This window comes from Solanum dulcamara, chromosome 3 (genome assembly GCF_947179165.1).
Source record: "Solanum dulcamara chromosome 3, daSolDulc1.2, whole genome shotgun sequence".
NCBI lineage: Eukaryota > Viridiplantae > Streptophyta > Magnoliopsida > Solanales > Solanaceae > Solanum > Solanum dulcamara.
In genome coordinates, this window is record NC_077239.1 from 32,844,654 (window position 1) to 32,869,936 (window position 25,283).

Below are 25,283 nucleotides of genomic sequence, written 5' to 3' on the forward strand. Positions count from 1 at the left end.
TAAAGCTAACCATTCTTTCTCTTGGCATCTTTTGACATAAGTATATAAAGATAATCTTCCTTTTTGGCATGGTTTTTATGAAATAAGTATATGAATTTTATATGATTCCAAGGAAGTTCCTATTCGTAGAGTCGCGGATGGCCAACTTCTTGATTTTCCAAAGGATATTTTATCATGCCTAGATACATGTATATGATTCCAAAAGTTCTATTTGGATATAAATCATAGTGATATTCAAAAGTTACCTGATACGACTCTTGTCTTTTTTTTGAATAATAGCTCATTTTATTAACTCCATTGAGTCTTAAAAATGATTTAAAGTGCATTTAGTTTCTCACTACTCCACTCGTGGATGCCTCAATGCTTCCTTCATCGAGCCCGGCCAGGTTTTATTATCGTGCATACTTCTCTGCATCGTTGGATGAATCCCAACGTGAGGAGGCAGGTACGCCCTGTACACGGGTTTGATTTGTGGATTTATGACGTGCCATGTACACATATGATATGATATGATCTAATATGACCATCTGATATGATATGATTTGTTACGGAGATATTCCCTACTCTTGAGTTATGATGTGCTGTTGCGCCAGTGATGGGACGGCGACCACGATTTGTTTACCGAGTCCCATAATGGGGCCGAATATGGCATATGCTTTTCTGCATACATTATCTATGGTTATGAAAAGCATTTTGATATTCTAGATATTTTGCTCATTTTTACACCTTCTGGATATTTCACCCAAGTCACGGCCTACAGAGTTGGGTCGTGACACATGAAATTCATATCTTGATCATAATTGAAATCTATAATCATAGTTTATACTTGAAATTAGAGAAGAAACTTGAATATACAAACAATTTGATTGAAAACCATGAAACCAGATTGAAAACATGCATGATCACACTACTTATATAAAACCATACATAACTCATAAAAACAATATCAATTAGATGCATAATTTGATAAAGAATGATATAATACTCGGTAAATAAGAAGACTCAATGTATAATTATTGAAATTAGGGCTTCTAAATTGAAATTCATAATGATAATTTGAGAAGAACCTTGAGACTCCATAGGTGAAAAGGCCCATGGATAAATTCTTACATACCTTGGTGAATTTGAACTAGGAATTGAGAGAAAGAGACTTGATTTTGAAGAAACCCTAACAAAAACCTTGATGAAGAAGAAGATCGTTTGAAGGAACCGTAGGAGAGAAGAATTGTGAATATTTGGGTGTTAAAGAGAGAATGAAGGGTTTTAGGAGTATTTAGTATAGTGAATAATAGGAATCTATTCTTAAAAACATTCACATTTATTAATTAAGTATAAAGAAAAGACCAAACTACCCCTCATTTAAATCTGGCCAGACAACCCTACTGTCACGACCCAACCCCGTAGGCCGCAATTGGGTTCCGACCTGGACCCTCTCATGCGTATTTATCAACTACACTTAAGTTGAACCGTGTGTGATGTGATACTATATACAAAAACCCCAATAGTTTAAAACTTTTTCATGTACATGTAGCCTCTTTCATTTGTATCATATCATGAAAGGGCACGCGAGCCGACAAGGCTGCTATAACAAAAACATTCCCAACATATTGAATAGGCAACATCGAAACTAACTCACAAACAACCCATATATACATATGTCTACAGACCTCTAAGAATAGTAACAACAACATATGGCGGGACAAGACCCCTGCCGTACCCCTGAATGTACAAATATATTCATTAAGTGACCAGCATCAAAATTTAGGCTCCACAACAGTGAAGCACTTCCGACACAGCTGAGAAGAACTCCTACGCCGATGGATCTCCAGAATAAACATCTGTACCTGTGGGCATGAAATGCAACCCCCCCAAGAAAAGAGGGGTCAGTACGATATATGTACTGAGTATGTAAAGCATAACACATTGTAACTGAGATCATAACTGAAATAGGGATGCAGGGGATAAGTATAACAATTAACAATTTACTGTACCTGCACCTTAGGACACGTGATCCTATACACCATCATATATTGTGCCCGGCCCTCTAGTGAACTCAGTGTCATTATCATTACTTCATAATCACAAATCATTGTGTCATAATGCATTTCATTTCATCATATCATCGTATACAGTATCATCTTATCATGTATATTATCGTATTATACCCGGTTCACTTTGGGGCTCAGGGTCACAATGTATTGCTTTAATCTCATATGCATGCCTACATAAAGTATCCGGCCCTTTAGTGAGGGACTCGGTGAATGGAGTGGTGTACGTCTATAGCGTACCATCATAATATACATATGTACCCGGCCCTCTAAGGAGGGACTCGGTGTTCCTTCCTTATTTCACCACATATACTATCATATTACTGCCGGCCGGGGACTCGGTGAATAATCGTATCGTCATAACATATAACATATATCACACCTCACGTACGGCATCGTCTCTTCGTGCGTGGAACTATACACATCCGGCCCGGGACGCAGTGAAAGAAGCAGTAACACTGTGCACGATAACATATCCCGGCCCATCATGGGACTCGAGGAAGGATGGGTTACAGTATGCACGAGTAGAGTAGTGAGAAACCATATGCAACTAAGTCATTATTTAAGACTCGATGAAACAGTCAAGTGAATCGTCACCTGAAGACTGGGGGAGTAATTATCCGAGGTATCCCTTTAGATATCATTAGGGCTTATATCAGTTGGGGCTTCAGGGATCACAAACATGCATCAAAATAATGCCACATAATTCATGCAATCAGAAATATAGTCTATGCAATCAGAAACACAATTTATCTAGTCAAAGACTCAACTCATGCAATCAACGGCATTTATCATTTCAGAGCCTCTAAAAAGAGGAGCTGATACCTCTACTTTCTATTCATTATATAGCAGGATCGAGAATAGTAGTTTGACTACTTTCAGACTCTTAATGTTCAGGAGTGACTACAAGTCACGAGTTACAATCAGAGCTCATAAATGGAATTACCTCTAAACCTATATCATATACCATTTCACTTAAAGTTAAGCCATTCCAAAGGGAAGAAGAAATAGGCTTTACATGTACTAGTTTTCATCACATAGAAGACAAAAAGGCAATGACTCAGCTATTGCAGAAGTTCTAATACCAAGAAGTAAACAAGAGTCTCGACTCATACTCAGGGCTTTACGAATGGATTAAATCCCAAATATCGTATACATATCATTCATAACTTATATCTAAGACATGCCAAAAGAAAAGAAGAATAGTTCTACATATCTATTCCAAAAACACGCCAAAGGAAAGCTTCACATACCTTGTATGGACTTCTCTTAGTCACGTCCACATCGTTGTCCTCGAAACCTATTTAACATGGAAGTAATGTAAGTATTAACAACCTTGGACTTTTCAGCAACTTAGACTACCCACGAGTATTCATAACATTCATCCCTTTGCTCGCCTTCTCGGCTAGTTCCTTAACTAGTTAGGATGTTAACGAAAATCGGGCAGCACCTCCCCTATAATGTGCCCTATCCGAATTCTCAACCATGTCCTTAGCAACTGCAGCCAACCAACAATTCAACCACCAACCCATACATATACATATTACGACCAAAATTACACAATATAAACCCCCGACAATTAACTCGAAACTAAGATACCAAAACTAGAGTCTTTAATCTTTCTTTCGCAAATTCTTTAATTGCAAAGCGGAGGGTCATGTGGCTGCAACCAGCAGCTCCCACACCTCATTTATATAACTTTTATACCCTGCAACACGCCACAACACAACCAGCATCAGCCCCTACGCGTACACCTTATTTCGACAACAACTTAACTATAGCGATTCCAAATTCGTTTATTCCGAACGCTGAACTTTTCAAACCTTTTCCCCAACTTCCAGCAGCTCATAAGGTGTGTAATACACCCTAATTTAACCTCATAAACTTCAAATTAGAGGGGAAGAACTTACCTTTCCCGAAATTGACTAAAACTTGCCGAAATAGCGCCTCGGAATTTTATTTACGTGCTGAATCGTTGTGGCAGCTTGCTGTCTGATTTTTGCTGCACAAAATCCTAATTTTATACTACTAATACTTCCATATCATTGTATTATAGGCTAATTAATTAATTTACGGAATGAAAACGGGACTTACCTATTTTGCTCCCAAAGCCGTCGCAATTTTCTCTCCTTAGCTTTAGGGTTTTTTTGTTCACGTTGCTGCTGGAAATTTTGATGAACAAGCTGAAGTTTGAGATACATATCACTTATATGGGTGGTCCCAAGAGGTGACACGTGTCTGCCCTTAAGGATGACACGTGTCAAGCCATGATTGGCCACCGTGTCATGCTGCCAATTAAGGGCTGCCACGTGGCAGCGGGGTCCACCTCCCCCAAGCAGCTGCATCACCTACTTGACCCTAAGTAGGTGCATCACCTGCTTGCTTGAGGTGCTTCCACGTGTCGCTCCTCCATTGGCTGCCACGTGTCGTCTTTTTCCCTTCCTCGCGGGTTCGTAATCTCGTCTTACTTTAAGAGCTCATGTAATCCGAACCACGTAAGCTTGGTATATCCTTAAGCAACTTAAGTGTATAAGACTCTTAACTTAGTGTCTTACGTAGGTAAATCGAGTCCTACGACTCATTTCTTAGCCTCCAACTCTTTCCGGATTCTTATGACTCTATCTCCAACCTCCCTTCTCGCGAGGTATCACAATCTTCTTTCCTTAGAGTTGTTTGATAGTGTCGTAGCTTATCCGGCTCACATGATAGTGTCTAAGGAACTCAAGAAGACGTTCCGAGCTCAAGAGTGCGGGGTGTAACATCCTTCCCCCCTTTAGAACATTCGTCCCCGAATGTTGAATAAAACTTTCCTTAAGACTTTATACGGATCATAGGGAGATGCCTTTCTACTGGAATGGCATACATTTTCGTCCAAAAAATTAATATACGAGTACCAAGACTGGGGCTATCCGTAGACATCGGGAATAGGTATGGACACTTGTGTTTCATGTCCTTTTCAACCTCCCAGTTTATGTCTTCACGATTCTTATTCCGCCATAGTACCTTGATGGAAGTTATGTCCTTAGTTCGCAACCCGTTTAATCTGCTGATCCCGGATGGAGATAGGTTGCCCCTCGTAGGATAACTCCCTGTTACGTGGACCTCCTCCACGGGAAATATTCTGGGAGCGTCGTTCCCATTCTTATGGAGCATTGATCTGTGAAAAATGAATGTATTGTTTCAAATCAGACGGTAGGTCCCACTCATAGGCAGCTTTATCTATTCTAAAAATGCTTTGCGAAGGATCAATGTATCCCCTTCTAGCTGACTTTAGGCTGCTAATCGATATCTTGTTCCGGAATAAGCTTTACTTCATCAATAATTTAGTGGGTCACATCTGGGCCTGTCCCTTAATCGAAGGGCAAAATGTCATACTAAGATTCATCTGGGTTCCTCAATCCCTTTCGAAATGATTTCCAGCAGTTAGCTGTAAATTGAACTTTTCTATCTGAGATAATAGATGTGGGGACTCCGTGAAATCTTATTGTTTCCCTACTATGTCATTTCGCAGAACCCTCAGTTGAATATGCCTTTCTAACTGGAGGGGAACAGGTTGATTCTGTCAGCCCATCTACCATAGCCCGTATGAACTCCCAATTCCTTAGAATGCGAGGTTAGCTCGTACTATAATACATATTAACTGCTTTCCACCTCTGAGTCGGGGTTTCCATTCCCTGAGATAGGCTATCAGACTGCTGATGCATCTTTTAACTTAAGCTATTGTACAACTCCTCTTAATCCAACTTGTAATACCTTAGGTATGCTATCTTTCTCTTTTACTCAGATCTTTTCTCCAGTTTTCTTACCATACATCATATTGTAATCCTTACATAAACGTGTGTATAGACATAGAGCAGCCCAGAAAATTCCTTAGCGTTGCTATACTAGTGGCTTACCTCCTTTAGTTGAGGTCAAGGCTCCACTATGGCTCTTGTCCTTAATACCGATTATATCTGAATAGTTCTGCCTCGAACCATCTTACACTTTTCCTAAATAGATTCTAAATATGGCAATCACATAGTTATTATTGACTTTCTTTTATCGAGTAATCATTTGACCTCGCTCTTAGTATGCCAATATTCATAGGTTGCACAACTATTCTTGTGCCATTTTCACGAGGTGCATTGTATTTCAGTCATAATCTTTTCTGCTCTTGGCTTACTCTGTTCTATATGTGTCGTTGTACCAACACGCCTTTATAATCTCTTTTTGTCATACTTGTTTTGTTCTCTTTCTCACTTCCCAAAGGGTCACCCATCCCATTGCTACTCTCATTCGAGCACGCTTAACTTCGATGTTTTGACGAAATCTGGTGCATTAGTGTGAGTATGATCATGTCCATCCCTTATGGGGTCTCGTTTGAAGTTTAAGCGTTTCCACTTACATACGATAGCATCAGTTGATTTTCTCTTACGCTTGTATTTCTTTTGTCCACTTCCCCCCTTTTAGGGTGTACCTATGTCATTCTCTGTATATCTTCAGCTATTTACACACGAATGATTCTATTCCAACATATTTAACGGGTTGCACCATAGCTACATCTTCTGTTAAATCATCCCCACGTTAGGTTGCCTTTCTAGGAAACCCTAGCACAATCGTAGGGTGCTGTAATATTTGGAATATCTCGAATCAAATCTCATCTAATGATTGATACTCGAGTAGTATTCGTAATGTAGTAGTGCACTCAAAGCCACATTCCATTCATCCCAATCAGTAATTAGCGAGGGCTCATAATTGGTGCACATTCCCCACTCGAGTGTACTTATACTTTAATGACTCATGTTTCGAGCTTCGTCATTATACTAACTTTATTCCTGTGGATACCACTAATCATTAGAGTGGAGTCACGTGTACACCATACTTCTTTACGCCTCCTGATCTTGCACCTTTGTCGTGTGCCTAAGGCTCATTTCTAATCCTGCTTAAAACCACATCAACTTCGTGGTAGTAGTGGCCTTGTCTTAATACTTTTTCATCGTACTATACCTCCAGTTCGTAACTATCTATGTCTCTTTTTGTTCTATACTTATACTTAATTAATCGCATCTATCTTGAGTGCCTCTATTAGAACTTCTGTATTATTCCTTCAACTCATTTCCATTTTTGGTTGGGCGTAAGGAATTCCATATTACCCTTTATTTCCTTGCACTAGCCATCCTTTTCGTCATCATATAACCTTTATTCGAAACTTTCCTTATGGAACTTGATAAATCTTCCTTATTTGTTCCATAGCTTGCTTTTTCGTTCCACACCTATCTTTACATTCCATTTACATGGACCACATCATACCTTCTAGTTAATTCCTTACTAAGTTTTGCTTATTCAAATAATGGTTTTTGTTATGTTCACCTGGTACCTTGTTCGCATTCAGACCCATAGTATAATACTGCTTGACTTTCTTCACGATTCTTACTATGGGTTACTTACCCTTCTTAGCTAGTCTTGTCCTTAATGTCTCACAAGCTATCTTATTAACACTTCATATCCGTCACAATTCTTTTCCATTTGTACTCTTGTCTTACTCTTGTCTTAACCATACTGTTACTTCCTTCAACTATCACTTGTCATAGTTTATCCCTATGTATCAATTTAGGCAATGCCTTACTATCTCATTTTATCTCGATCTATCAGTCCTCTCTGAGTCATTTTCTTTGGCTTATAGTTGCTTTCTAACTTATTCTACTATTCCAGTATCGTCCTCCTAGTTTCTATTATCATTAACTCAGCAATTAACTTATTTCTCAAGGTCAGCCATACTTGTTTAGTCAAATCTCATCATTGTTGCGAGGACAACCTTTCAAGACATACTATAGCCCTATATCTCATTCTTCTCTTATTTCTAGGAAAATTTGGGCAGAGTTTCCTCTGTATTTCTTACCATCTCAACACCTGCACGCAGAAAATACCAACAATGCCTCACAGGGCACACATATATACATTCATATTGTATAACATCTCAGCCACACAGGGCACACATATATAGTCATATCATCTCATATCGCAGCCGCACAGGGCGCCCATAATTAACAGTATGGAAATGAACTTACCTATTATGTCCACTCAAGCTGCACCTGTTATACTTTCCTGTTTACCTTTCCTTTCACTTTTCAATTGTATCTGTCAATCGCATTTCAATACCTTACCTGACATAGGGCTTTCGTGCCTTTGCTTACCTGCGTGCTTCGTAACATCCAATATTGTCAGTTACTTTCTTCTATCGGCGTTGTCTTCCTGCTAAAATCGCAGGTTAGTATGAGGAATTTCATTTCCTATAGCTCGACTCTATCGCACGATCTTAGATATGAAAGAAAGTAATATCCTAAATATCCTGTAGCCTCCTGTCTATAGATGTGGTGCACAACACACCGATAAACAAGACTCTACTAGACACGGTCTGTAGACATTCCAAGGACGAACTGCTCTGATACCACTTTTGTCACGACCCAACCCCGTAGGCCGCAACTGGGTTCCGACCTGGACCCTCTCATGTGTATTTATCAACTACACTTAAGTTGAACCGTGTGTGATGTGATACTATATACAAAAACCCCAATAGTTTAAAACTTTTTCATGTACATGTAGCCTCTTTCATTTGTATCATATCATGAAAGGGCACGCGAGCCGACAAGACTGCTATAACAAAAACATTCCCAACATATCGAATAGGCAACATCGAAACTAACTCACAAACAACCCATATATACATATGTCTACAGACCTCTAAGAATAGTAACAACAACATATGGCGGGACAAGACCCCCACCGTACCCCTGAATGTACAAATATATATATTAAGTGACCAGCATCAAAATTTAGGCTCCAGAACAGTGAAGCACTTCCGACACAGCTGAGAAGAACTCCTACGCCGATGGATCTCCAGAATAAACATCTGTACCTGCGGGCATGAAACGCAACCCCCCGAGAAAAGGGGGGTCAGTACGATATATTTACTGAGTATGTAAAGCATAACACATCGTAACTGAGATCATAACTGAAATAGGGATGCAGGGGATATCATTACTTCACCATCATATACTGTGCCCGGCCCTCTAGTGAACTCAGTGTCGTTATCATTACTTCATAAGCACAAATCATCGTGTCATAATGCATTTCATTTCATCATATCATCGTATACGGTATCATCTTATCATGTATATTATCGTATTATACCTGGTTCACTACGGGGCTCAGGGTCACAATGTATTGCTTTAATCTCATATGCATGCCTACATAAAGTATCCGGCCCTTTAGTGAGGGACTCGGTGAATGGAGTGGTGTACGTCTATAGAGTACCATCATAATATACATATGTACCCGACCCTCTAAGGAGGGACTCGGTGTTCCTTCCTTATTTCACCACATATACTATCATATTACTGCCGGCCGGGGACTCGGTGAATAATCGTATCGTCATAACATATAACATATATCACACCTCACGTACGGCATCGTCTCTTCGTGCGTGGAACTATACACATCCGGCCCAGGACGCAGTGAAAGAAGCAGTAACACTGTGCACGATAACATATCCCGGCCCATCATGGGACTCGAGGAAGGATGGGTTACAGTATGCACGAGTAGAGTAGTGAGAAACCATATGCAACTAAGTCATTATTTAAGACTCGATGAAACAGTCAAGTGAATCGTCACCTGAAGACTGGGGGAGTAATTATCCGAGGTATCCCTTTAGATATCATTAGGGCTTATATCAGTTGGGGCTTCAGGGATCACAAACATGCATCAAAATAATGCCACATAATTCATGCAATCAGAAATATAGTCTATGCAATCAGAAACACAATTTATCTAGTCAAAGACTCAACTCATGCAATCAACGGCATTTATCATTTCAGAGCCTTTAAAAAGAGGAGCTGGTACCTCTACTTTCTATTCATTATATAGCAGGATCGAGAATAGTAGTTTGACTACTTTCAGACTCTTAATGTTCAGGAGTGACTACAAGTCACGAGTTACAATCAGAGCTCATAAATGGAATTACCTCTAAACCTATATCATATACCATTTCACTTAAAGTTAAGCCATTCCAAAGGGAAGAAGAAATAGGCTTTACATGTACTAGTTTTCATCACATAGAAGACAAAAAGGCAATGACTCAGCTATTGCAGAAGTTCTAATACCAAGAAGTAAACAAGAGTCTCGACTCATACTCAGGGCTTTACGAATGGATTAAATCCCAAATATCGTATACATATCATTCATAACTTATATCTAAGACATGCCAAAAGAAAAGAAGAATAGTTCTACATATCTATTCCAAAAACACGCCAAAGGAAAGCTTCACATACCTTGTATGGACTTCTCTTAGTCACGTCCACATCGTTGTCCTCGAAACCTATTTAACATGGAAGTAATGTAAGTATTAACAACCTTGGACTTTTCAGCAACTTAGACTACCCACGAGTATTCATAACATTCATCCCTTCGCTCGCCTTCTCGGCTAGTTCCTTAACTAGTTAGGATGTTAACGAAAATCGGGCAGCACCTCCCCTATAATGTGCCCTATCCGAATTCCCAACCATGTGCTTAGCAACTGTAGCCAACCAACAATTCAACCACCAACCCATACATATACATATTACGACCAAAATTACACAATATAAACCCCCGACAATTAACTCGAAACTAAGATACCAAAACTAGAGTCTTTAATCTTTCTTTCGCGAATTCTTTAATTGCAAAGCGGAGGGTCATGTGGCTGCAACCAGCAGCTCCCACACCTCATTTATATAACTTTTAGACCCTGCAACACACCACAACACAACCAGCAGCAGCCCCTACGCGTACAACACCTTATTTCGACAACAACTTAACTATAGCGATTCCAAATTCGTTTATTTCGAACGCTGAACTTTTCAAACCTTTTCCCCAACTTCCAGCAGCTCATAAGGTGTGTAATACACCCTAATTTAACCTCATAAACTTCAAATTAGAGGGGAAGAACTTACCTTTCCCGAAATTGACTAAAACTTGCCGAAATCGCGCCTCGGAATTTTATTTACGTGCTGAATCGTTGTGGCAGCTTGCTGTCTGATTTTTGCTGCACAAAATCCTAATTTTATACTACTAATACTTCCATATCATTGTATTATATGCTAATTAATTAATTTACGGAATGAAAACGGGACTTACCTATTTTGCTCCCAAAGCCGTCGCAATTTTCTCTCCTTAGCTTTAGGTTTTTTTTTGTTCACGTTGCTGCTGGAAATTTTGATGAACAAGCTGAAGTTTGAGATACATATCACTTATATGGGTGGTCCCAAGGGGTGACACGTGTCTGTCCCTAAGGATGACACGTGTCAAGCCATGATTGGCCACCGTGTCATGCTGCCAATTAAGGGCTGCCACGTGGCAGCGGGGTTCACCTCCCCCAAGCAGCTGCATCACCTACTTGACCCTAAGTAGGTGCATCACCTGCTTGCTTGAGGTGCTTCCACGTGTCGCTCCTCCATTGGCTTCAACGCGTCGTCTTTTTCCCTTCCTCGCGGGTTCGTAATCTCGTCTTACTTTAAGAGCTCATGTAATCCGAACTACGTAAGCTTGGTATATCCTTAAGCAACTTAAGTGTATAAGACTCTTAACTTAGTGTCTTACGTAGGTAAATCGAGTCCTACGACTCATTTCTTAGCCTCCAACTCTTTCCGGATTCTTATGACTCTATGTCCAACCTCCCTTCTCGCGAGGTATCACAATCTTCTTTCCTTAGAGTTGTTTGATAGTGTCGTAGCTTATTCGGCTCACATGATAGTGTCTAAGGAACTCAAGAAGACATTCTGAGCTCAGGAGTGCGGGGTGTAACACCTACAAATCCACCTTACGAGTCATACCATGTTTGACAAGTCGTAGAAATGACTTATCCTATAGGGCATGAAAACTTTGAGATTCTGATCCTCTGAAGTTTCTTCTATGATTTTTTTACGAGTCATCAATCTCTTTATGACTCTTCCTGTTGAGTCATAGATTGCGTTTTGAAACCTATCATGTGCAGGAACTCAGAAACTAATAGAGCCACTTATTTTTATGAGTCATCACAGTTCCTACAAGTCATCAACTGACTCATCAACTCTTATCCATATTTAGCTAAATTCCAATCTCTTACACTATCCGTACAACCCATTTCTAAGAGTCATAGATAACTCTACGAGTCATACAACTTGAAGCAATAAAATATCTTCTTGAATTCTCTTTCGTTTTGACCTTCCAACTTTTGGGGTCTTACAATATCTCCCTCTTGGAAGAATTCATATTCGAATGAGATTAACTTAGCATAGAAAGGATGCGAAAAGAGGACTAGCAACCCAACATGAATGCAAAGACACATTAAAATACATAAACCATGAGATTCTCAAAGTTAACATAAAACATGACTTTAAAATGAACTCCATGAACATGCATGCATATGGAACACATAGATAAAACTGAATTCATAGGAGTTTAGGAGTGGAAGGAATGAAATAATTCGTAAGAGTTTAGATGATCTGAGCATGAATGACTTAGTACCTTAGGCTTGAGTGGAAGGAATGAAATACGGATAATGCTTCATCATGTCCACTTCTGTTTCCCATGTAGCATTCTCTACTTGTTGATTTGTACATAGCACCTTGACGGACGCAACCTCTTTATTTCTCTAACTCTTCACTTCCAGGTCAAAAATTTCCATCAAGACCTCCTCATAAGTCAAATTGTCTTCAACATTCACATTTTCCAATGACACAATAAAATTTGGATCACCCATAAATTTTCTCAACATATATACATGAAACACTAGATGAAGCATAGCCAACTAAAATGGCAAGTCTAACTCATAAGACACCTTGCCAATACGCTTCAAGATTTGGTAAGGTCCCACATATCTAGGGCCCAATTTTCCTTTCTTACCTAAATGCATTACACCCTTCATGGGAAAAATCTTCAAATAGACCCAATCATCCACATCAAATTCAAGGTCTCTTCTTCTAGTGTCCGAATATGACTTTTGGCGACTCTAAGCCATATTTAATCATTCTCTTATGAATCTTACTTTCTCCATTGCAACTAATACTATATCAGGACCAATCAATTCCATTTCACCCACTTTAAACCATCCCACTAGGACCTATATCTTCTCCCATACAAGGCTTCAAAAGAGCCATTTGGATGCTACAGTGATAGCTATTATTGTAGGCAAACTCAATTAATGGAAAATGCTCATCCCAATTACCCTTAAAATAAATAAAATATTCCCTCAACATATCCTCCAAGGTTTGGATCATCCTTTTGACTTGACCATCAGTTTGAGGATGAAAGTAGTATTTAACTTATCTTTCACACCAAGAACCTTTTGAAATGACCTCTAGAAATGTGAAGTGAATTGAGTACCTCGATCCGATACAGTAGACAAGGGAACACCATAAAGCTTTACCAACTTACAAATATATAACTTGACATAGTCTTTGATACTATAAGAAGTGTTAACTGGTAGAAAATTTGCTGACTTAGTAATTTGATCCACTACAACCCAAATAGAATTATATTGCCTTCTAGTACGAGGCAAACCCATCACAAAGTTCATATTCATATCTTCCTATTTCCAAGTAGTAATATCATTGTCTTGAGCTAAACCTCCTAGGTTTTGATGCTCAACATTCACTTGTTGAAAATTCGGACACTTTGTCACAAACTCTGCTATGTCCTTCTTCATGCCATTCAACCTATAAACCTCTCTCAAATAATGATACATCTTGATGGATCCCGAATGGATCGAATACTGAGAACTATGAGCCTCATCCAATATCAATTTCTTTATACCATCCATATTAAGCACACACAAATGACCTTGGTAATGAAGTACCCCATCTCCCCCTTGGGAGAAAGACTCAATGGGATTTTAGGCAACCAACTTCTTCAATCAAACCAAAATCGGATAATGGTCTTGTTCGGCCTTAACATCCACCAAAGAGATGATTTTGAGCCATCATGCACAATAGCACCCCCATACTTAGAGTCACCCAAACGAACACCTAAATGGGACAATTTATGAACATACTTAACCAACTCTTTCTTACCTTACTCCACATGAGAAACACTATCCATGGACAACCGACTAAGAGAATCAGCTACAACATTTGCTTTCTCCAGATGGTACAACACTCATATCATAGTCCTAAGATATTCAAGCTACCTTCTTTTCCTAAGGTCCAAGTCTATTTGGCTAAACACATATTGCAAGATTTTGTGGTCGGTGTACAAATCAACATGCACCCCATAAAGATAATGACACCAAATTTTCAATGCAAACACAATCTTCACAAGTTCAAGATCATGGGTTGGATATTTTCTTTCATGAACCTTATGTTGTCTAGAGGCATATGCTATAACTTTGCATGTTTCATCAAGACAAAACCCAAACCAAAATGTGAGGCATCACAATATACCACTAACTAATTCAAACCTTCGAGCAATGTCAAAATAGGAACCGATATAAGACAAACCTTTATTGTTTGGAAACTCTTCTCAGATTAACCCAACCATTGAAATTTAACCTTTTTTTGGGTCAACTTTTTCAAAGGTAAAGGGATAGATGAAAACCCTTCAATAAATCTTCTATATTATCCAATAAACCCAAGAAGCTTCTATCAAAATATGTCAGGACCCAACCTAGGATCTAGTCGTAACACGGCGATTAAAATGCCAAAGGGATCCAACCAAGCCTCTTGTGCATATCATAAGCATATATAAGGTAAAATATAAAAGCGGAAACTTCATACGAGAGTCTACAACATGAATAGAAATTTGAAAAAGTCTTATAAAAATATAGACTCGAATATATGTCCAACTAGATACCTCTAAATATGAGTATGAGCGGGAGCTACGACATGTCCCTAGCTCACCCTCAATATACAACGTAAATAAAATTCTTTTGAAAAGAAAAGAGTAACCAACTTGAAAACTATTCTTTGATCAATGAGGACTCACCACAACATAGTCGGATAGAGAATGCCTACTAGTTACGTGGACAATTAGGATCTTCAACCTCAACCCCTACAGTATGAGACAATGTAGGCAAAAGTATGAATTAGTACATTGGAATGTACTAAGTGTGAGGGCATGACAAGCAACGTAAATTATGGAATGCAAAGGTCAAGTAAAACATATGATAAGATGGAATAAGTAAAGTCATGACAAAATCATATTGAGCAAAGAATATAAAAGCATAAATTAAAAATCATAACATACTTAAGAGATCATACATATGTGGGATAGAAACCATAACCGACAATAAGACCATGCGAGCTATAACATTGAATCTGATGATACCCACATTGAGAAGGAGGAGGTTACTTAGCCAAGGTAGACTCCTGATCATGAATATGTGCTGTTTGTGGATCCACTAGCTAGGCCATAAAGGCAACCTACGATGGCACATATTTTATGGGACATGAGGCTGCTACTAAGGCTTTTGGTAGGGCCTCCACCTCAAGTCCATTCAGTGCTAAGTCAAATTCCACATAATACATACATAACATAAGATCATAATTTCATATATCATAGTCATGATCATAGGGTTGAAATCATAGAGTAGCTCATTTTCATAACATACTTGTAATGTGAGAATTGTGCTTTCATCATTACAATCATATTTGTATAATTCATATCGTTAGGACTTAGGTCACCACATTGGGCCCTAAATCACCTTACTTCATAATTTGCATGAAATTCATACCTTTAATGGGGGAGAGGGATTCATCACCAATATTTGATTGGATCTCTAATTTTCTTCATTCCTTACCATGAAAATAACTAGAATGAAAAAAAGGGGAATGTCAACGCATCTAGGAAAAAATGATTAATCTCTATCAATAGACCTGCTAAAGCCCCGAACCATAGCGTACTTAGTACTGGTGCCACAAAGAGATATGTTTTTAGATCTCGCATTGAAAAACCTCCTTCTTTTATATTATTTGTTGGAATAGATAATACATATATGATCAGATGCATATGTAGTTAAGGGCTGCTTAGAGTTGGACACAGAATTCCTAATGAAAATTTAAATGTACAATGATTTGGGAAATAAGATTTTCCTTTTCTTAAAATAGAAAAAAAATACATTCCCTTATTTCTTACTGAGAATTTCTGAAAAAGACTAATTTATTTTTACGATGGGTTCTGTATTTATATATTTTGTATATAATTGTATATAAGTATTTTCTATATAATCTATAAGAGAAGTCTTTTCCCTTTACTATTATATGTTAAATGAGAACAAAAAGATGAAATGAGCAAAAATTTATATATATCAATGGAGGAAATAACCATGTGGAAAACAAGACAGGAATTCTATACAATTACACTGTGTAACAATTGAAGGGATGTGGCGCAGCTTGGTAGCGCATTTGTTTTGGGTACAAAATATCACGGGTTCAAATCCTGTCATCCCTACCTATTACTGCTCAAAGGAGCAGTAACGAGGGATCAATTGAGATCGCTTCAAATTGGACATAATCTTTTATTTTTATCATGCTATTCTAGTATCTGCATACAAAATGTATTGGGGTTATGAAAAGAATCCTTTTGTTTACAGTCTTATCATTCTAATAAGAAAGCGCTCTTAGTTTAGTTCGGTAGAACGTGGGTCTCTAAAACCCGATGTCTTAGGCTCAAATCCTACAGAGTGTGATTTTTTTCTTCTTAGATCGAATTAGAATAAAATAGATCCATTCAGTAACTTTCACAATAATCGGAATTTGACCTCCTGTGCCTTTGAATTAAAGAAAGGAGGAGGTCAATCAAAAATAAATATTAATTAATCAAAGGTCCAACTAATCACCACGCCTATATTGTAAATATATAGTTACGAATAATCCAGCCAAAGTAATACGAATTAGACCTAAATTCCAAATAGAAAATCTTCAATTATTTTTATTTGTTTGAAAGGAGAAAAAAAGAGGTAATATCAATACCTAAATATTAATCCAAATTGACATGAATCTCAATGACAATGAACAAGAATTGGCAATTGGTAATGTAAGTAAATATAGAATACACGTAATCCCACAGAAGGATTTCTTTTTATGAATTGTTTATTTTAAATATTTAATCTAAATAAGTCGTATCTTGCTCAGACCAATAAATAGAGCTGAGGTTATAGTTAAAGCCGCTAATAGAAAACCGAAATAACTAGTTATAGTAAGCATAAAGGGGCTAAATTAAATGAAATATGTTCTTTTTATACATATGTTTAAAAAGCACTTACCTAAGTTTCAAATTTTGCAAAATTAAATAGGAGGGTAGACAAAAATCTCAATTTCAATTGAAAGAATAAGTTGAATGAAAAGTTTTTGATTCAGCTATTATTATAGGCAGACAGCACTAACAAAGATAAAGTGCCAGACATATAAAAGAAATTGATTCATAATCTGTAACATCTATCCATCCCGCAATTCCAATCAACTGATTCATTGCGTAACTCTTGGGTAAACTATTAAACTAATAAGAGTTGTATCGTCTAACTTCATTCAAAAATGAAACTTGAATATTTATAAATGATTTTCTAATTTGCTCATTTCGTAGATTCTGGTGAATTGTATCGAATCCATTTTCGATTTTAAAGCGAACAGTTACCTTATAAAACTCTTTCTTTTGACTTTAAATTAAGTTTAACTCATTAGATTCAGCAATATATTAATTTACATAATATGTTGAATGATGGATAAGAAGAAAAAGTTATCACACAACCACTTTAAAATATATTTTTTTGTCCAACTAGATTCTAAAACTAGTAATTTCTATTTCTTAAAAAAAGATTCCAACAACAAAACGGCTTCCACAACTCCAAAAAGAGAATTTCTATATCTCGCATCTACTTAAATTGTGGGAATATGAGAATCTTTTTCATTGAATTGAAAGAATTTTCTATTGACTGGAAGATCATTTTACATCAACAAGTAAAGGAAAAAAGAAATTCTTTAGTACTTACTTTTGATACTAATTCAAATTGCGTTGATGTGTCAGAAGAAGGATAGCTATACTGATTCGGTATACTCTAAAGACACCCTCGATACAATATTGATGATCTCACAAAGATGAAATTTCAGTTAATTGTCATTTACTGATCTTATCTCTTACGAAATCGATCTTCTTTGACTGTACTAAGAATATGTGGAGCTCAGCATGTCTGGAAGCACAGGAGAACGTTCGTTTGCTGATATTATTACCAGTATTCGATATTGGGTCCTTCATAGCATTACTATACCTTCCCTATTCATTGCGGGTTGGTTATTTGTCAGCACTGGTTTAGCTTACGATGTGTTTGGAAACCCGCGGCCAAACGAGTATTTTACAGAGAGCCGATAAGGAATTCCATTAATAACTGGCTGTTTTGATCCTTTGGAATAACTCGATGAATTTAGTAGATCGTTTTAGGAGGCCTTAATGACTATAGATCGAACCTATCCAATTTTTACAGTATGATGGTTGGCGGTTCACGGCCTAGCTATACCTACCATCTTTTTTTTGGGGATCAATATCAGCAATGCAGTTCATCCAATGATAAACTTAATTCGAATTATAGAGCTACGACAAAATGTTGAATTGAATCGTACCAGTCTCTACTGGGGGTTATTACTCATTTTTGTCCTTGCTGTTTTATTTTCCAATTATTTCTTCAATTAAGAAAATAAAAGAGAATAAATAAGATTCTCTTAGCTCATTCGGAAGGATCTCATAGTTTAATTATCCATGACTGTTTATGTCTCTAGCATGACCACTAGATGAAATCTGGAGGGAAGTGGGGTAAATGGCCGATACTACTAGAAGAATTCCTCTTTGGATAATAGGTATTGTAGATGGTATTCTTGTAATCAGTTTAATAGGTATTTTCTTTTATGGTTCATATTTCGGATTGGGTTCATCCCTGTAGTAATCGACTGAATTGAGTTGTCAACATAAAAGCGTAAGAACTCAATGGGATTCCCTTCTTTGTTTGTTTGATTCGAAGGGGAGGGGCCCGTTGAGTTCTTATTTCATCTAAATGATAAAATGGATTTCTTTTTCTTTTCAAAAACTCCATTTTGCTCATTTTTCTGATCATGTTTTTGAAAAATTAACTTCATTGAGTTAGTCAGACTACCTCTTCTTTTTATATGATGTAAAAATTGCATAATCAATTGACTTTAAAAATCATGTAATTCACTTGAAAACATGCATGATCTAAACTTTATATCAGCACATACATAATTCATATAGATAATAACCTTTTGAAGTATAATTCAAAATACTCATAATTTACATCATGAACCCTAGAGATCAAAATAGGCGAATTCATAAGAAAACTCTTTAATTCAATGCAATAACCATCAATTTATATCAAAATAGACTCACGATCATACTTTAAATCATAATTCATGTAATAGTAATAATGATCATACAATCCATAAAATACCGTACTTTAATTTGATAGAAAATCTTGAAAAATTTATTGGGCTTCGTGGAAGAAAGGATCAATGAATCAATACCTACATACCTTAAGTGAGAACACCAAATAATTAGAAGAACTTGAGATTTTGATGGAGAAATTGAGTAGATTACTTGAACTCTTCAATGAAAATCCTTGAGAGCGTTTTTGTAGAGAGAGAAATATTTGATAGATGAATTGTAGGAGAATAAATAGAATTAGGGGTTTAGGTGAATTTCTAGAGTTGGATTAGGACCTAAAAACGTCTAGGCTCATTGACTAATAATTTGAGAAAAGTCTAAAATGCCCTTAAAAAGACAACTCTCCCAAGTCCGCAACGCGGACCTATCGTGGATCCTACCGTTTCGTGAATTTCTTCAAAAATCTATCTTCCGATTTACGGGTGCTAAAAATCCACTGAGAAAATTTTCCTGCAGGTTTTGACCCCCTAATCGATATTCCGAACTCGTATTTTCCAAAAAAATTAATGTTAACACATTACATGAGCGAACTATTGTCAAGGCATTCTTAAGTTACTTATAATCATTTCTAAGGGATGTTACAATATCTCCCCCTTGGGAATATTCGTCCTCGAATGATATTCAACTAATAAAGGAAAGACATGGAAGAAGGATTTAGAAACCCAACATGGACATAAGGATACTTTGAAAAATGCATAGAATATGTAAACTTCATACTTAACATAAGGCATAGTCCTTGAGAGAAATTATTTTCATGAATTATGCATGCATAAGAATGACATATGGAACTGAAACGTAGAAGTTTAATCGATTTGATCATGATCAACTTAGTACCTTTAGGCTTGAGTGAAAGGAAAAAGATAAGGATATCGATTCATCATGTATGATTCCGCTTCCCATGTAGCACTCTTTACTTGTTGATTACTCCATAACACTTTAACAGATGCAATGTCTTTATTTCTCAGACTCTTCACCTGCGGGTCTAAAATCTCAATCAGGACCTCCTCATAAGTCAAATTATCTTCAATACTCACATTCTCCCTTGGCACAATGGAATTTGGATCACCCACAAACTTCCTCAATATCGACACATGAAATACCGGATGAACCAAAGCCAACTCAAGTGGCAAGTCTAACTCATATTCTACCTTGCCAATGCGCTTCAATATCCTATAAGGTCCTATATATCTAGGACTCAACTTCCCTTTCTTACCAAACCACATTACCCCTTTTATAGGTGAAATCTTCAAATACACCTTATCACCCACATCAAATTCAAGCTCTCTCCTCCTAGTGTCCGAATAGGACTTTTGACGAGTTTGAGCCATCTTCAATCTTTCTCTTATGAGCCTTACTTTCTCCATTGCATCAATTATCAAATCTGAACCAATCAACACTATCTCACCAACTTCAAACCACCCCCACCGGAAACCTACACCTTTTCCCTTACAAGGCTTTAAAAGGAGTCATTTGGATGCTAGAGTGATAACTATATTTGTAGGGGATCTCAATCAATGAAAAATTGTCATCCCAACTTCCTCTAAGGTCAATAACACATGCTCTTAACATATTCTCAAAGTTTTGAATTGTTCTCTCGGCTTGTCCATCGGTTTGAGGATGAAAAGAGGTACCTAGCTTGACTTTATATCCAAAACCTTTCAGAAATGACTTCCAAAAATGTGAACTAAATTGAGTACCTCTATCCGATATAATCGACAAAGGAACACCATGAAGTTTAACAAGTTCACGAATGTACAACTTAGCATAATCTTCGGCACCATAAGAAGTTTTAACTGGTAGAAAATGTGCCAAATTAGTCATTCGGTCCACAATGACCCAAATAGAATCATGTTGTCTTCTAGTACGAGGAAAGTCCGTGACAAAGTCCATATTCATATCTTCCCACTTCCATGTAGGAATTTCAATTTCTTGAGCTGGACCTCCCGGCCTTTGATGTTCAACTTTCACTTGTTGGTAATTAGGAACTTAGCCACGAAGTACGCCATGTCCTTCTTCATATCATTCCACCAATACACTTCCATCAAGTCACGATACATCTATGTGGATCCCGTATGAATTGAATACCGAGAATCATGGGCCTCATTCAATATCAACTCTCTTATTCCATAAACATTTGGAACACACAACCGACTTTGGTAATGTAGTACCCTATATTATCCTAGGGAGAAAGCCTCAACCAATTTTTCAGCAATCGACTTCTTCAATTCGACCAAAATTGGATCATTCTCTTATTTGGCCTTGACGTCTGCCGCAATGTTACACCCCGCACTCTTGAGCTCGGAACGTCTTCTTGAGTTCCTTAGACACTATCATGTGAGCCGGATAAGCTACGACACTATCAAACAACTCTAAGGAAAGAAGATTGTGATACCTCGCGAGAAGGGAGGTTGGAGATAGAGTCATAAGAATCCGGAAAGAGTTGGAGGCTAAGAAATGAGTCGTAGGACTCGATTTACCTACGTAAGACACTAAGTTAAGAGTCTTATACACTTAAGTTGCTTAAGGATATACCAAGCTTACGTGGTTCGGATTACATGAGCTCTTAAAGTAAGACGAGATTACGAACCCGCGAGGAAGGGAAAAAGACGACGCGTGGCAGCCAATGGAGGAGCGACACGTGGCAGCACCTCAAGCAAGCAGGTGATGCACCTACTTAGGGTCAAGTAGGTGATGCAGCTGCTTGGGGGGAGGTGGACCCCGCTGCCACGTGGCAGCCCCTAATTGGCAGCATGACACGGTGGCCAATCATGGCTTGACACGTGTCATCCTTAGGGGCTGACACGTGTCACCCCTTGGGACCACCTATATAATTTGATATGTATCCAAAAACGTTCAGTTCATTCACAAATTTCCAGCAGCAACAAAGCAGCAACAAGAGAAAAATGTGAAGAACAAGTGAGGGCAGCCACGGGTTTGAGCAAAACAAAAGGTAAGGCCCGATTTCGTTTCGTGAATTAATTATTTAAGGTATCCTATGGTGATATAGCGGTGTTTAATAATGAAAATTTCGGATTTGGGGCAGCAAGAAGTCACGCAAACAGCCCCTTAGTTTCAGCCGCGTCGAAGGGTTCCGAAGTTAATTTTCAGCACGTTTGGAGAGCCGTTTGTTAAGGTATGGTTGGATTCTCTTCTCCCACATTTTTGTGAGAGTTTATACATGCTATGGAGGTGTTATTAACGTAAAGTTACGATTCGGAGCAGCACCAAAAAGATACAAACAGTCCGCTAAAGTTTCAGCATGTTAAGAAACTTCCGAGGCGAATTTTGGCGAGTTTTGGCCAATTTCGGATAAGGTAAGGTCTTCCCCTCTAATTTGAAGCTTATGATGTTATTATAGGGTGTATTACACACCTTAGGGGCTGCTGGAAGTTGGGGAAAAGAGTTGAAAAGTTTGGTGTTCGAAATAAGCTAAATTGTAGTCGCTATAGTGGAATTGTCGTTGAAATAAAGTATTGCTCTTGTGAGGTAATGCTGTAGGGGTGTGAATTGTTGTTGCAGGGCCTAAATATGTTCTAATGTGGGTTAGGGTGCTGCTGGTCGAAGTCACATGACCCCTCGTTGTGTATAATGAAAGGCGTTACAAAATAAAGGCTAGACGCCCTATTGTGAAATCGTATTTTTGAATAAGTCGTTTGGAATTTTATGTTATATATTATTGGTGTGAATTGCTGCAGGTTGTTGTTGTTGGTTGGCTGTAGGTCTTAGGGACCTAATTGGAAATTTGGATAGGGCACATTATAGGGGAGGTGCTGCCCAATTTTCGTTAACGCCTTAACAAACTAAAGAACTAGTCGAGGAAACGACTAAGGAAATAGATTCCATTACCACTAAGGTGTAACCTAAGATGCTGGAAAATTAAGAAGAGTTGATATGCATATTACTCTCCTGTTTAATAGGTTCAAAGGATGACGAGGAGAACAGGATAAAGAATAACTCAGACGAGGTATGTGAAGCTTTCCTTTGGCGTATTTTTGGAATAGATATGTAGAACTATTCTTCTTTTCTTTTGGCATGTCTTAGATATAAGTATGAATGATATGTATACAATATTTGGGATTTAATCCATTCGTAAAGCCCTGAGTATGAGTCGGGACTCTTGTTTACTTCTTGATATTAGAACTTCTATAATAGCTGAGTCATTTCCTTTTAGTCTTCTATGTGATGAAAATTAATATATGTAAAGCCTATTTCTTCTTTTCTTTGGAATGGCTTAACTTTAAGTGAAATGGTATATGATATAGGTTTAGAGGTAATTCCATTTATGAGCTCTGATTGTGACTCGTGACTTGTAGTCACTCCTAAACATTAAGAGTCTGAAAGTAGTCAAACTACTATTCTCGAGCCTACTATATAATGAATAGAAAGTAGAGGTACCAGCTCCTCTTTTTAGAGGCTCTGAAATGATAAATGTCGTTAATTGCATGAGTTGAGTCTTTGACTAGATAAATTGTGTTTCTGATTGCATAGACTATATTTCTGATTGCATAAATTATGTGGCATTATTTTGATGCATGTTTGTGATCCCTGAAGCCCCAACTGATGTAAGCCCTAATGACATCTAAAGGGATACCTCGGATAATTACTCCCCCAGTCTTCAGGTGACGGTTCACTTGACTGTTTCATCGAGTCTTAGATAATGACTTAGTTGCATATGGTTTCTCACTACTCTATTCGTGCATACTGTAACCCATCCTTCCTCGAGTCCCACGATGGGCCGGGATATGTTATCGTGCACAGTGTTACTACTTCTTTCACCGCGTCCCGGGCCGGATGTGTATAGTTCCACGCACGAGGAGACGATGCCGTACGTGAGGTGTGATATATGTTATATGTTATGACGATACGATTATTCACCGAGTCCGGGCCGGCTGTAATATGATTGTATATGTGGTGAAATAAGGAAGGAACACCGAGTCCCTCCTTAGAGGGCCGGGTACATATGTATATTATGATGGTACGCTATAGACGTACACCACTCCATTCACCGAGTCCCTCACTAAAGGGCCGGATACTTTATGTAGGCATGCATATGAGATTAAGGCAATACATTGTGACCCTGAGCCCCGCAGTGAACCGGGTGTGATACGATGATATACATGATGAGATGATATCGTATACGATGGTATGATACCGTATACGATGATATGATGAAATGAAATGCATTATGATATGATGATATGTGATTATGAAGAAGTGATTATAACACCGAGTTCACTAGAGGGTCGGGCACAACATATGATGATGTGTATGATTTACGTGTCCTGAGGTGCAGGTACAGTAATTCATTTAGTTATTATACTTGTCCCCTGCATCCCTATTTCAGTTATGATCTCAGTTACGATGTGTTATGCTTTATATACTCAGTACATATATCGTACTGACCCCCCTTTTCTCGGGGGGGCTGCGTTTCATGCCCGCAGGTACATATGTTTATTCTGGAGATCCATCAGCATAGGAGTTCTTCTTAGCTGTGTCGGAAGTGCTTCACTGTTCTGGAGCCTAAATTTTGATGCTGGTCACTTAATGTATATATTTGTACATTCAGGGGTACGACGGGGGCCTTGTCCCGCCATATGTTGCTGTTACTATTCTTAGAGGTCTGTAGACATATGTATATGTGGGTTATTTGTGAGTTAGTTTCGATGTTGCCTATTCGATATGTTGTGAATGTTTTTGTTATAGCAGCCTTGTTGGCTCGCGTGCCCTTTCATGATATGATACAAATGAAAGAGGCTACATGTACATGAAAAAGTTTTAAACTATTGGGGGTTTTTGTATATAGTA

At 38.0% G+C, this 25,283-nt stretch overlaps 1 non-coding gene across 1 annotated transcript; it reads left to right on the forward strand.

Annotated features, from left to right (window-relative positions):
- Nucleotides 1-16,410: 16,410 nt before the first annotated feature.
- TRNAP-UGG (transfer RNA proline (anticodon UGG)) lies at nucleotides 16,411-16,484 on the forward strand. The gene has a single exon. It is a non-coding gene; the product is annotated as a tRNA-Pro (tRNA).
- The last annotated feature ends 8,799 nt before the right edge of the window (nucleotides 16,485-25,283 follow it).